At 48.6% G+C, this 15,244-nt stretch overlaps 1 long non-coding RNA gene across 1 annotated transcript in view; it reads left to right on the top strand.

Moving 5' to 3' along the window:
• The window catches only part of LOC144331356 (uncharacterized), a 30,832-nt gene extending 29,765 nt beyond the window's left edge, over positions 1-1,067 (top strand). The window contains exon 3 of the long non-coding RNA XR_013398427.1: positions 969-1,067. This is a non-coding gene — a long non-coding RNA (uncharacterized LOC144331356). The remainder of the gene's footprint in view (positions 1-968) is intronic.
• Positions 1,068-15,244: the final 14,177 nt, after the last annotated feature.

The raw sequence follows: 15,244 nt of genomic DNA, 5'->3' as shown, positions 1-15,244 counted from the left end.
CTGGCAGTAGCTGCTTCGGTCTGCCTGTGCAGTTTGTTGGGGTTTGTAGTGTTTTCTGTTGTGCTGTGCTTTGTCCATAGCTGTTGGTTGCCTCTGGTTGTCATTGTCAAACCTGATAGCCCTTAGGAACTCACTTCTCCTGATTCCATTGTGTTTTCTGGTCCTTCCTGTGGCTCTGCTGAGTTCTAAAAGATCCAGGTCTCTTCTCAAGGGCTGGGGAGGAGGGTCCTCCAAGCTCAACAGTAGGGGCAGGTGGAAGGTTCAGTGAGTTGTCTGAGAATTTGGATCAGGACAAGGCCTTGGTCATCTTTTTTTCTTTTCTTTTCTTTTCTTTTTTTTTTTTTGAGATAGAGTCTCGCACTGTCGCCCGGGCTGGAGTTCAATGGCGCGATCTTGGCTCGCCGCAACCTCCACCTCCCAGGTTCACGCGATTCTCCTGCCTCAGTCTCCCGAGCCGAGTAGCTGGGATTACAGGCACACATCACCACCTTTGGCTAATTTTTTGAATTTTTAGTAGAGATGGGGTTTCACTATGTTGTCCAGACTAGTCTCAAAGTCCTGACCTCATGATCCGCCCACCTCGGCCTCCCAAAGTGCTGGGATTACAGGCATGAGCCACCGCATCCGGCTGCCTTGGTTATCTTAAAGGCACCCCTCTGGATACAGGGCACCTGGCCACCCCAGGCACCCGTGGTCCAGATGGGAGAACAGACCTGCCCTTAGGTTTGCGAGATTAGGAGCTGCCCTTAGGAGAAAATCCTCCTCCAGGAGAAGGAGGCAAAACACATTTTAATTGAAACAGATTTAACTCAATTGCTACATCGCTCCTTGTTTGGCTTCTAATGCTTAAGGATGTCTGTGATTTAATGAGGCCATTTTCCCATGGGACCCAGCTCCCTGGGCCTATCAGGTAGTGAAGTGGAGTAATTGTGGATTTTTGTTGTTTGTCTTTTTGTTGATGTTTCAAGTGCATGTAAGGAAAACGACTCCAAAGCACTGACTTCAGTCCCTGGGACTCCCTCACTGCAGGATGAAGCTGGAGGAGGCTGCAGGGGAGGCAGCCTGACGTCAAGGTAACAGCAGCAACGGCAATAGTGGCTGCTAGGATTTTTGACGTGCCAGGAATTATGCTAAGTACTTCAGAATGCGAATGTCATTGAATTCTCCTAGTAGTCCCATGAAGCAGTGACTATTATTATCATCCCTGTTTTATCCACGGGGAAACCGAGGGACAGAGCAGTAGCTTGCTAGGGAGAGGAGCTGTGCCTTTGGCCAGGGTGAGGGGCTTCAGAAAAGACACAGACCCTTCAAGTCCACGTCACAGGCCCAGGTGGTCTAATGGTTCTAACTGTGCGACCCTGGACCCTTGGAGGAGTCACTTCCTCCTCTGCCAAATGAGGACCCTGATTCCTCTCTGATCCAAGGCTGTGAGAGGATCACGTGAGATCCTGGTTATGACGGTCTCACTCCGCACAGGCACCGTATCGCGACAGCTGCTGTGGTTGAGGATGAGTGGCAGCACCTGGGTGTGGCCCCCCGCCTGTTCCTCCTGGTGGAACCCGTCTCCCACGGGGCAGGGGGGCCCACCTGTTCCTCCTGGTGGAGCTGCCTCCCATGAGGTAGCCCTCTGACCTGTTCCTCCCAAGTGCCTGGGGCTGTATCATCTGTGCCAGCCACTATCAACCTGCAGCTGGGGCCCAGTGTCCTCACAGAGCTCTAGAGTCTCTGGGCTACTCAGGGAATGTGGGGAGAGCCTGGAGTGATCGGAGCAGAAGAGCTGGCTGGGTGGGAGTCAGGAGACTTGCACCGAGGCATAGAGGAGGAGCAGGAGCTGCCAGGTAGCCTAGGGATGTGGTTCTCAACTGGGGACAATTTTGCCTCCCAGAGGCAATGTTGGGGGACATCTTTGGTTGTCACATTGGCATGGGGGGATGTGTTGTTACTGGCATGGAGTGGGTGAGGCCAGGAATACTGCTAAACATCCCACACTGGACAGGACAGTGCTCCATGGCAAATAATTATCTGGCCTCAAATGTCATTAGCGACAAGGTGGGAGGCCCTGGCCAGGGTGAGCACTGATCACTCGAAGGGCCCTGGCCTGTGTGGAGGGGAGAACGTAGCAGGGACGTATGGGACCCAATGACCCAGACAGCATGAGGGTCTCTCAGAAGATGTCAGCTGGACAGAGAACACCGGGGCTTATCACTGCCCCTTCCTTCTCCGGCCTTAGTACCACATCGAATTTAGAAGCAAACCCAGGGAGAATTGAGAGGATTGGGACCCCTCTGGAAGTTTCTACTAGCCAGTGAAAAGGAGGCTTATAACAGAAATTAAGTTAAACAAAAGTTCAGTTCAGTTGTGGATCTGAGAAACAGATCTGTCATTGCAGTTAGCCCTGGTGAACCGTGTGTTCCCCCTGCGTACTCTCATGGATTAAGTTGGATTATTTTCCTCTTTTCGTTTATGGGGTAACTGAGGCTCAGAGAAGGGAAATAATGTGCCCAAGGTCTCAGCTGTTTAGCGGTGAAGCCGGGATTTGAACCCAGCTTTGTCTGAGTGCAGGGGCAGTATCCCCTTGCAAGTGTTTCCAGGCACAGAAGAACTTGTGAAAGGACTTTGATGGAAGTGCTGGCCTCAACCTCTGAACCTGAGTGAATCCAGGCCTGTCCCTGGGCCAGGCAGCCGGGCCCATTCACAGCTCACCGTCTTAGCCTGAACACTCTCCAGGCAGGAGTCCAGGGTGGCAGCGGTTTCCTCAACTCATCCTTTGCCTTGTTTCTGAGCCTGGCCCTTATCTCCACCAAGGAGACACAAAAGCACAGCCTCCCACCAGGTATTGGTACCTTCCCTTGCCTGAGACTTGGGCGTTTCTGGGGATGAGGCTGTGGCTGGGGGCAGTAGCCTGAGATCCACTCTCTGGCCCGGGCTTCTCCCACAAGGCCCTGAGATATCCTCATACCCCTCCCTGCAGCCAAATGGGCTCTGTGACATGGCCCTGCAAAGAGGCAGCAGCCCCTGCTGCAGTGGGAGATAAGAGGCTCCTGAGGCCCGGCTGGCCACACACATGTCCTTCAAGTTCCTGGTAACGATGGTCCACACTTCTATCCCCTCTCTTGCCCTGGCTAGCTAGTGTCCCCCCTACCCTTTAGCCAGGGTCCCCATCAGCTGCACCATGCCCTGTAGACACCTCTCTTCCACTGTCCACCCTCCACCCTCACCAGGTCCATCTATTTGCCCACACTTAATTCTGTAAGCCACGTGGTGATGCTTCCAAAGAGCCTCCTGGCAGCTGGGATCACAGTGCCCCAGGGCGGGCAGCATCGTAGCAAGGCACAGAACAGCCTCCCGGGCGGCATGCGCAGGAGCTTGGCACTTGCTGGGAGCCTCAGCAGGTCATTTCAGTACCACGGGGTGTTGGAGAGGGGCACTAACTCTCCACCAGGCTGGTGTGAGGGTAAAATGAGTGTGTAGGCAAAGGCATTTGCAGACCATAGAGCAATGTGGGGGGTGCAGCAGTGCCCTGGCCTTTCCTCCTATTTGCTGATCTCTCCAGGAAATCCTGATTCTTTGTCAGCCCTGCTGCCAAGAGACAAGCAGGACCAGAGACTGCAGGGAAATGACTGACTTGATTGACTCCAGCCAGGGCTGGGGCAACAGAGACTGCAGGGTCTGAAGGGCCTCCCTGGTGCCCATTGCCCCAGATCATCAGCCTTGTTTGTGTCTGCCATGGTGATGGGCTCCACACTCCGTGAACTTATAACCTTCTCTTCTCCCAGTTCAGGCCCAGATTGAAATGCAAGGTGGGACTGCATATGCTGAGAAAGTGCTGGTGTAGCGCCCTCCTGCTTTTCTCTGTACCAAAGTAGAACATGTGCAGGGGCAAATAGGTAAGTATCACTGGGCCGGGCGTGGTGGCTCACGCCTGTAATCCCAGCACTTTGGGAGGCCAAGGCAAATGGATCACTTGAGGTCAGGAGTTTGAGACCAGCCTGGCCAACATAGCGACACCCCATCCCTACAAAAAAGAAGTTAGCCGGGTGTGATGGTGCATGCCTGTATTCACAGCTACTCGGGAGGCTGAGACATGAGAATTGTCTGAACGTGGGAGGCGGAGGTTGCAGTGAGCTGAGATCACGCCACTTCATTCCAGCCTGGGCAACAGAGCGAGACCGTGTCTCATAAATAAAATAAATACCGCTGCTTGTTCTTGAGTCTGGGAAGCTTACACTTTCTGTGTCTTCTTTATGAAATCTTTGCCTAACCCAAAGTCATGAAGATATTCTCTTACATTAATTTCTAGAAGCTTTTGTTTTACTTTTCATGGTTCGTAACTAAACAAAGAAAAAAAAATCAAACACTAAAATGTGTTTAGAAATTGGCTGCTGTGCAGTGAAACTTAATTTAGGACAAAAAAAAAAAAAAAGATAATATCTAAGCTTTGATTTCCTTAGCTGGGAAATGGGGGGTAATCATTGCCTCTCTGTTACAGACCAAACTGGGGTCTGTCTTCCTGGCACAGTATGACCAGATAACCACTCCGAGGTTCTCCTTTGATAGAAAGGAGGGTGTTTATTTGGTTTCTCCTTGTACCCAGCAAGGGGAACCAGGCAGCAAATGCCCAAATCCTGACCTCCCAGACGGCTTGCAGGTAGGGTTTTTTTTTTTTTTTTTTTTAAGACGGAGTCTTGCTCTGGCGCCCAGGCTGGAGTGCAGTGGCGTGATCTCGGCTCACTGTAATCTCCACCTCCCAGGTTCACGCCATTCTCCTGCCTCAGCCTCCCGAGTAGCTGGGACTACAGGCGTCCGCCACCACGCCCGGCTAATTTTTTGTATTTTTTAGTAGAGATGGGGTTTCACCGTGTTAGCCAGGATGGTCTCAATCTCCTGACCTTATGATCTGCCCGCCTTGGCCTCCCAAAGTGCTGGGATTACCAGCACTTTGGCGTGAGCCACCGCGCCCAGCCGCAGGTAGGGGTTTTTAAAGGCAGGGATAAATTTCAGGAAAGCAGAAGTTATGGACAAAACATACATCAATGCCTGGAGGTTACAGGCTGGTTTTGGTCTAAAAGCGCAGGATATCTTGAAGCAGAGCCCACAAATCATAGGTGGATTCAAAGATTTTTCTGACTTGCGATTGGTTAAGGATGCAAAACTTTGTCTAAAACGTTGGGATCATCAGAAAAGAATGTTAGCTCTGGCTTATGGGAGTGACCTCCTCCAGATCCTGCAAGAAGAAATTTAGAACAAATAATGGCAATCAGAGTTCAGTCCTTGGTTTTCCCTTATCTAAGGTCCCAGTTTCTGAAAAACAACTATACATGTTAAGATGTTATATTTAGTTGGCATGGTGGCTCACTCCTGTAATCTCAGCACTTTGGGAGGCTGAGGCAGGCAGATCACCTGAGGTCAGGAGTTTGGGACCAGCCAGGCCAACATCGCAAAACCCTGTCTCTACTAAAAATACAAAAATAAGCCAGGTGTGCCTGCGATCCCAGCTACTCGGGAGGCTGAGGCAGGAGAATCGCTTGAACTTGGGAGGCGGAGGTTGCAGTGAACTGAGGTCACGCCGCTGCACTCCAGCCTGTCTCTTAAAGAAAAAATAAAACATAAAAAAGATGTTACCCTTAGTTTCTCTCTTTCTTTTCCTTCCTTCTTTTTTGTTTTTTTGAGACAGGGTCTTGCTCTGTTGCCCACGTTGAAGTGCAGTGGCAGGATCACAACTCACCACAGCCTCGACCTCCTGGGCTCAAGTGATCCTCCTGTCTCAACTTCCAGAGTAGCTGGGACCACAGGTGTGTGCCACCCTGCCCAGCTAATTCAACTTTTTTTTTTTTTTAAAAGAGATGGGGTCTTGCTCTGTTGCCCAGGCTGGATTATTCTTAGTTTTTACAGGGGAACCAAACGTCTCCTGAGTTTAGCTTCCTTGGCTATTGTTTTAGGCTACTATTACCTTCTTGCTTATCAAGTTGCTTATTTACTTCCCAGGGCTAGCTAGGTGCCTGAACTTTCCCTTAAAATAACTCAACATTTTCCTTTATTTCCATGCTGGGGGCTCACAGATCCCTAAGAGGGGTTCTTGCTTGTCTCACCTCCGTTGCGTTCAACGTTGTGACATTAAATGACTTAGTACATCTAAACCGCCCAGACAAGGGGCGGCAGAGAGAAAGTCAGACTCAGTGTAGGATCTTAGTATTGATCTGGACCCACTGTTTGTTTTCGCCGCCGTCTAGGTATTCTGTTTGACAGAGCTGATGCTTTAGGTCATTTACGTTTTTCCATTCTTACGACACACACATGCTTATAAACTTAGGCACCTGTTTTTCCTGCAGGGCTGATGGATTCCCCATGATTCCTTGTGCCTTGTCAAATGTCCCCTGAGAAATACAATGCAGTGGAGGAAAGGACTATGAAGACCCCGCAGGGGCCCAGCGCATCCTGATGGGAGGGGATGGGTGAGGAGCCTGCGCTGGAGGAAGAAGGCAAGTCAGTGGGGTCTGCCCTCAGAAGGTGGGGCAGCAGCCAGGCTGCAAGTGGAAGGCCTTTGCTACAGGGTGAGAAAAAGGCTTGTTGGAGCCTTTGTTCCTTCACAGGAGTATTTGCCTTTGATGGGCTGTCAATAGGAATCATTATGTGATTATTAAGAAGGGAACCTGATGAGTCCAGCTCCAACTTGCTAAGTTCAGAGGTCTCCTGGCTTAGTTGTTTTTGCCTCTGCAAATAAGGAGCCAGGCCCCTTCCCTGGAAGGTTCTTGAATCAGGGGTTTTGGCCTTTTAGCCCAACAGGATGGGGCAATACCTGTGGGTGCCCATTAACTCTTGGGGTAGCTCTTGGGAGGGCTGGGGTGGGAAAAGGAAGAGGTGGGGGGGGGCAGAGGTGACAGGGAGAGATGGCGTGATGGAGAGAGATGGGAAGAGGGAATGAGAGAGGAAGGGAGAGACAGCAACAGACAGTGAGCAAAAGGAGAGAGGAAGCCGGGAGAGAGGGAGTGGGGAGAGAGAGAAAGAAAATGGAAAGAACACTGACCCTCAGGCTAAATTCTAGAGCCTGAATCCTGGCCAGCATCCGCAGCACCACCTGGGAGCTGATACCGATTCTCAGGCTGTCCCGTCCTACTGAGTTAATTTCTGCATTTAACAAGATCCCTAGGTGATCCTCTGCACGTTCAAGTTTGAGAAGCCCCGGTTTGGTGGTCACCAGGGTAACCCACCCAAAATGGCCCAACAGGTCTGGAGCTTGAGGCAGGGTCTTCAGGACCCACGAAAACTTCACGGAGAGGTGAGCAGGGTTTGACCTTGCTGAGAAGATAAACTAAAAAGTGGGACAGATAGAGAAAGTGCTTGGGAGAAAAAGCAGAAGAGGCGGTGGCGGTTTTGGAGTAGGTGTCCGTGGTGTCACTGGGGGGCCTGTGCGGACAGCCCTAACAGAGGTGGGTACGTGAGTCCACGGGTACCTGGGGACGAAGCCCACGCAGCTCTTCCAGGCAGGCTCTGCTCTGAGATCTCCGCGTGCTCATTGTCCTCTGAGAGGCTTCTGCTGCTACCCGCTTGCATGCTCAGCCTCAGCCTTATTATTTTTCAATCTTTTGAGACAAGGTCTCACTCTTCGCCCAGGCTGGAGCGCAGTGGTGTGAGCGGCCCACACCGAATTCAAAGCCGGGAGGAATGTGAGCGGTCTTGCCCTGAGTCACCTGCTGCAGCTGGAAGGAGCCATCACTGCCCCTTCTGGCTCTGTCTTCTGAGACTTTGCAGTCATCACCCAGCACGCCAGGGCATCTGCCTGACACCCAGTTCCAGAAAGTCTGGTTTTCTTCCCAAAGCCAGAGACCGTGTGCTTCATCTAGGAGGTGGCTAGAATGCCTTGGGATAGGGATGGGTGGGTCAAGAGGCTCACAGAAGAATGGAAGTGAGGGCAGGGTTGCCCCTGTTCACAACTTCCTGCACAACCCCGCTTTCCATGGGCAACAGCCAGGTGAGTGACCTGCCCTAGGTCCCTGGGAGGGCTGGCCAGGGTGGGGCGAGGTAACTGGCCCCTGGTCTTGCAGCCAGAGCCTAAGGCATCTGGGGATGCTAACCACTTGCAGCCCGGAGAGAGCACAGCTGTCCTCTGCTTGGGGGTTTGTGACACAAGGCAACGGGAGTGGCTGAACACGTAACAACAAAGGAGACCGCAGCCATGGAGTCAGGGTCAGGGCACCGCGGTCCTGGTTCCAACCCATGCCACTGACAACCAGCGTGACCTTCGGCAAGTCACTGCACCTCTCTGGGCCTCAGTTTCCTTTCCTGCAAAATGTCGATAATAAAAATATAGTACCTACCTGGAAGGTTGTTTCTGTGCATAAATGTTATCAGCTGTCAGAAATAATAAAATTTATAGTGAGACCTCATCTCTGCAAAAATAAAGTAAAAAATTTAGCCAGGTGTGGCGGCATGTGCCTGTAGTCTCAGCAACTCTTGAGGCTGAGGTGGGAGGATTGCTTGAGCCCAGGAGGTCGAGGCTGCAGTGTGCTGTGATTGCACCACTGCACTCCAGCCTGGATGACAGAGCAAGACTCTATCTTGAAAAATTAAAAAATAATGAAATGAACAGTAATGCATTGCTATCTGCATTGGTTTGCTCTTATGACCTCTCTGACTTCCTCCCTGCTTGGCTCAGCAATTCCAATCCAGCAGTGTTTCCTGCATGAGGGGCACCTGCTGTGAGAGCCACAGTCACCCTCAAGCCTGGGTGAGCCTGGGTCAGGGCTGAGTGAGCACAGCCTCCGCCTCGGGCTGGGAATTGAGCTCTTCCAGACAGGAGAACAAGGCCTCTGAGCACGGAGAGCCACCAGCATCACCTCACCTGGGTTTGGGGACCTTGCAGACCCCTTTTTGGGGGGCAGTCCTTGGACTCCTTTGCAGGTTACAAACCTCCCACACACTCACCTGGCCAGACTTTTCCATTGGCTGGCCCTTTGGTGTTTGATTCTTCTTTTAGGACACAGATGGTGTTGGGCGTTCATGAAGCACCGTGTCAAGCCCAAAGGGAACCTCTCCTTTCTTCACGCCTTCCAATCTGGCACTGTCTGCAGACCGTGGTCAGTGGGGACTTTCCCTTCTCTTCTCTCCATCCTTCCAGGCTGCTCCATCACAGATCAAGTGAATCAGAATCTCTGGGAGATGGGACCAGGTTGGTGGTGTTTTTTTTTTTTTTTTTTAGGTATCCCGGGTAATTTTTTTTTTTTTTCCAGTTGTAAATATGAAGACTTTTTTTTTCTTTGAGACAGAGTCTCGCTCTGTGGCCCAGGCTGGAGTGCAGTGGCCGGATCTCAGCTCACTGCAAGCTCCGCCTCCCGGGTTTACGCCATTCTCCTGCCTCAGCCTCCCGAGTAGCTGGGACTACAGGCGCCCGCCACCTCGCCCGGCTAGTTTTTTGTATTTTTTAGTAGAGACGGGGTTTCACCGTGTTAGCCAGGATGGTCTCGATCTCCTGACCTCGTGATCCACCCGTTTCGGCCTCCCAAAGTGCTGGGATTACAGGCTTGAGCCACTGCGCCCGGCAATATGAAGACTTTTTAAAAGTTTTATTTTACTTTAGGTTCTGGGACACATGTGCAGAATGTACAGGTTTGTTACATAGGTAAACACGTGCCATGGTGGTTTGCTGCACCTATCAACCCGTCACCTAGGTATTAAGCCCCGCATGCATTAGCTAATTGTCCTGATGCTTTCCCTCCCCTCACCCCACCCCCAACAGGCCCAGGTATGTGATGTCCCCTCCTTGTGTCCATGTGTTCTCATTGTTCAGCTCCTACTTATGGGTGAGAACATGTGGTGTTCGGTTTTCTGTTCCTGTGTTAGTTTGCTGAGGATGATGGCTTCCATCTTCATCCATGTCCCTGCAAAGGAAATGATCTCATTCCTTTTTATGGCTGTATAGTATTCCATGGTGTATATGTACCACATTTTCTTTATCCAGTCTATCATTGATATATCCCTGGTAATTATTATGGGCAGCCAGTGCTGAAAACCACTGCTTTGGGGAAATTGTCATTAGGACCAGAAATCTCACAGAGGCCACAGACAATGAAGGGGAACAGTAGTTAGCAACAGTGATATCACTAGGACATGGCACGGCTCTCCTTTTTCCTACTCTCTTCTACATTGGCTCCTACCTCAAGCCCTAACTTCAGCGTCACAGAATAGCTGCAGCAGCTCTATCCCTCATATCCCCTCAGCTTTGAGTCCTGGAAAGAGGGGGAGGTTCTCTCCTTAGATGTCCAGCGGATGATCCACTGCATCTCATTGGTGCTTTTGCCTTCGCTATCTCTGGTTGTCTTGCCAGTGCTTGTTTCCATTTGACACATAAGCTTTCTCCAGCAGGTGGACTGGTATGAATTCAATTTAATGGGGAGTGGTAATGGGGGATGTGTGAGGTGCTGTGAGAGTACTGAGTGGGGTTACTAGCTGGAGGAAGGGTCAGTGACAGCTAAAGGGAAGCCCAGTGGAGGAGCTAGGATGTATAACAGCTGAGGGTGAGAACTGGAAAGACTCAGGAGCCACACAGGTCCCGGGGCCATCAGCAGAGCCTGGGGAGGGAATACATGTACAAGTTAAAAATTATGTAGAGTCCTGCAAGGGTTATAATGTAAAAACTGCAAGGCCGTGTCCCCCAACCCCCAATCCTGCTGCTCAGTGTTCAACACTTTTCTGGAAATGTCTTCTGGTTTCTACTTACATATACCAATGTTGATGCTGCTCTTCCTTGAGTTTTCTATTGTAGGTGTTGTCTGATGACTTCCTATTCTGAAAGATGGGGAGCTCACATTCTTGTACCTCTCCACCCCGGTAGGTAGAATAATGGCTCCCCAAATAAATCCATGTCCAAACCCCCAAGACCTGTGAATATGTTACCTTATGTGGCAAAAGAGACTTTGCAGATGTGATTAAAATTAAGGACCTTGAAAGGAGAGAGTAGCCTGGATTATCCAGGTGGACCCAATCTAATCACATGAGTCCTTAAAAGCAAAAGGCAGAAGGAGGAGCCAGAGATGCCAGAAAGAAGAGGAAGGAAGGAAAGAGTCGAAGTGTGAGAGGGACTCCACTCACTGTTGATGACTCTGAGGATGGAAGAAGGGGCTGTGAGTCAAGGACTGCAGGTGGCTTCTAGGAGTTGGAAACGGCCCTCAGCCGAGAGCCCACAAGGAAACGTGACTGCAGTCAGTCCTACCCCTCCCTGCAAGGAACCGAATTCTGCCAATTCTGTGAATGAGCAAGCATGTGGATCCATCTGCCCCAGGGCCTCCAGAAAGGAACCCAGCCCTGCCGGCACCTCAACTTTACCCCAGGGAGACCCTTGTCTGACTTCTGATCTGTAAGTGTAAGATTATAAATTTGTGTTAAGTCACAAAGTTTGAGCTAATTTGTTATAGCAGACATAAGAAGCTGGGGTATGCCTCCCACTGTGACATACATACTTTCCCTGTGCCCTCTCCTTTTGATATATTTATAACTTTAAATCAAATTTCAATGTTTACATTAATAAGGTTAAACACATATTGTTCCCAACTGATGCATGTAGTATATGTACTATGTTACATTCCTTTTTTATACTTTTTTTTTTTTCCCCCTTGGAGATGATAATTGCCTTTTTGTTTGCTTCATCTTCTGGGTACTTATGAATTCAGCCCTAAGTGTTTGGTCACATTCTATCCATCAGGTGCTTAGTTGCAAAAAAAAAAAAAAAAAAAAAAAAAAGCATTCATTACAGAGTGTTCACTAGCTTCAGAATCCCCAGGAAGAAGGAGAGGCAGCCTTGGAGACTGCATGACCAAGGACAGTCCTCAGATTGAACTACTGGCTGTCAGAGAGATGAATACTGCCACCCATGCTGTCCCTGAAGGTTAGATGCCTCTCCCTCTACCTTTTCTTGAAAATGGCTTCCCATTGATACTTGCTTCTTTACATTGTTTTATCCACAAATGAAATCTCACATGGATGCAACTGATTGCTGGAGCTAAGGTCACATGTTCACACCTAGCTGCAAGGGAGGCTGGGACAGTTTCATCTGGATTAGTTGTTCTCTAGGTCTGCTGCACAGAAGTCATCTGGGATCTCCCTGCATCTCTCTGGATATTTTCTTTGCTTCTCTCCTGGGCTGGACCCTTTTCCTGGGTTCCAAGTCTTCCTTTTCTTCATTTTGGTGGAACATCTCCTCCAATAACATTCTGAGATGGGAATAAGAGATAACATTTTGGATTTTTCAAGTCTGAAAATGTCCATACTATTCTTACAAGTAATTGATAATGCAATTTAGCTAGACACAAAGTTCTAGATGGGAAATACTTATTCTTCAGAATTTTGTATTGTTCTATTGTCTTTTGGCTTCTAATGGGGAGAGACTCAATGCCATTATAATCTTGGCCCTTTGCATGTAGGTATTTCCCCTCTTTCCCTGTGGGAAGCTTGTAGAATCTTGTCTTGGTCTGAAATTTAATCATCACATGCCTTCATGTAGGTGTGCTTTCATCCATTATGCTGGTAACTGGTAAGCCTTTTCAATCAGAAGCTCGAGGCCTTCGTCTTGAAATATTTCTTTGATGTTTTCCCCCTCTGTTTTTTCTGTTCTCCTCTTTCTGGGGTGCCTATTATTTTCATGCTGGACTTCTTGAAGTTGTCCTCTCATTTTCTCTATTTTTCTTTACCTTTTGCTCTGCTTTCTGTACCTTTTGCTCTGCTTATCTTTAACTTCTAAGACTTCTATTGAGTTTATTTCTGCTATCTTAAGGTTATTTTTGGTTTGCTAAATGTTTCTTTTTTTAAAAACAGTGTTGGCCGGGCACGGTGGCTCAAGCCTGTAATCCCAGCACTTTGGGAGGCCGAGAGGGGTGGATCACGAGGTCAGGAGATCGAGACCATCCTGGCTAACACGGTGAAAACCCGTCTCTACTAAAAAAAAAAAAAAAAAACAAAAAACTAGCCGGGGGAGGTGGCGGGCACCTGTAGTCCCAGGTACTTGGGAGGCTGAGGCAGGAGAATGGCGTAAACCCGGGAAGCAGAGCTTACAGTGAGCTGAGATCCGGCCACTGCACTCCGGCCTGGGTGACAGAGTGAGACTCTGTCTCAAAAAAAAATAAAAAAAATAAAAACAGTGTCTTGTTCAGATTTCCTGGAGTTAATATTTTTGCTATTCTCTTTGAAAATCTAAGATCTAACTGAAAAATTAGTCGTCCCTCCTCCTCCAAAGATTTTCCCTCCTTGCAGTTTGTTTTCTTCAAGTTTTTATATAGTTGATTTTTTTGTCTGTCTTTCAGGTACAAAGTTTTACTTTGCTATCCTGGCAACCCTTGCCTATCCAGTCATATTTAAAATTATGTACTAAGATGCTGATTGGGCACTCTGATTGCATGAGTGGGCTTATCAAGAGCAGGCTTCACTGGATGGCAGTGATGTTCAAATTTGCTGCACGTTGGAATCACCTGGGGAGCTTTTTCTTTTTTAAGAGAGGGAGCTTTTCAAACGAGGGTGTCTGGGTCCTCCTCAGATTACTTAAATCAGAATCTCTGGAGGGTGGGGCTCTGGAATTGGTAGTTTTTAAAGCTCCCCGGGTGGTTCTGATTGTAGTCAGTTGAGAACGTTGCTCCAACGTGATTGAGTTCAGCTGTTTCGAGAAACAACCATAACAGCAGAAACATAAGCAGATTCTGGAAACTTGTAGTCATACCTGTCAAGTATGGTATAGTGATTCCCACCCTCTAACATAGAAAATGTGGGAAATAATACAGAGTGGGTGTAAGAAATTGTGTTTTTTCTGACAGGAGTTAATTCCAAGTTAAAAGCAGAGAAAACTTTTTTGTCTTCACCTCTATCATTCATCCTTAGAAGACAAAAAACCAATGTCAGCACCCATAGCTCTTTTCTCTTGAGTTGGCCATATTCCCCTGTGAAGAATTTTCCAGTCTCCTGCTTCCTTGGCCAGCGTTCTGAGATCTGAGTGGGGGAAGGAGACTGTGGGTCTTGATATCCAATATGTAAGCTTTAATTTCCTGTTTTCAGTGCAGTTCCTCCCTCCCCAGGGTCCCTGGTGTCCCCCCATTGCAGAGACAGCCGTGTTACTTTCTCCAGAGAATCAGTGTCCAGTCTCCTGCTGGGGCAGGAGGTGCGTTTGGCCAACCATGAGGAGTGGGAGAAGTAATTAGGGTCTGCCTGCTTCTTGCACAGACTTTCAGCTGCTCTTCCTGCTTTCAACCTCACTTTCACCCCGCCACCGGGGGCAGCCAGCACTGCCCACCTCTCCATAGTGGAATTTCTTGGTGTAAATCAAGCTGAGTCTTAGCTTCCCCACTCAGTTTTCTTGGTTCATCAGTTACCAGATTCCAAAAAGTTGTTCCTGCTGTTTCTTATCCTTTTTGTTCTCGTGTGTTTATTCATTTAAAGAATCCCTTTATTGTTTTAGTGGGACTCGGGGAGGAATTGCAGGTGGATGTGTTTTGGCTGTTACCTTTCATCACATGTGTTCACCATTACCATATAAAGAATTTGTCCTATCGCTTTGTGTGGACATGGGAGTTATTTTAATTTTGGGAAAAGGCTTTTTAACAATTGCAAAGTTAACTGTTCAGATGTAATTTATTTTCTGTGAGGCACAGGTTTCACTGTGAACCTTGCAGGTCATGGCTGATGTCTGAAGACTGTATTGAACATTGATGGGACACACTTTTTAAGTTCTGGGATACATGTGCTGAACGCGCAAGTTTGTTACATAGGTATACATATGCCATGGTGGTTTGCTGTGCCCATCAACCTGTCATCTAGGTTTTAAGCTGCACATGCATTAGGTATTCGGATGGGACACACTTTTTAAGAACCAACCTGATTCTTGTTTAGCTCAGACGTGTAATGGAATGTATCAGAGAAGATGCTGAGTATCAGAGAAGTATCAGAGAAGCTGCTTGGGGATTTGTCACACTTCTTCTGTGTTGGTTTCAAGTCACAATGTCACAATGGCTGCTGGTATGTGCTTTACAGACTTTTTTTTTTTTTTTTTCCCTCCCGGGAGAGCTAGAGTTATGTATTTGGTTTTGTTTGGATGTAAACGTTTCTTCCTCTGTTGACCAGTGCCAGGATTTATAAAGTTGAACTCTGAGCCATGGACTCAGAAATGTATTTAACTGAAATAAAAGAAGATAGAGTCTCCAGGCAGTGGATTTCCAGGGCGGTGTCTTGAAATAGGGATCCATGTGGTTCTATTTTTGACCAAGTGGTTCAG

Source organism: Macaca mulatta, chromosome 9 (assembly GCF_049350105.2).
Source record: "Macaca mulatta isolate MMU2019108-1 chromosome 9, T2T-MMU8v2.0, whole genome shotgun sequence".
Classification (NCBI taxonomy): Eukaryota; Metazoa; Chordata; class Mammalia; order Primates; family Cercopithecidae; genus Macaca; species Macaca mulatta.
This window is presented reverse-complemented; position numbering and strand designations above follow the sequence as displayed.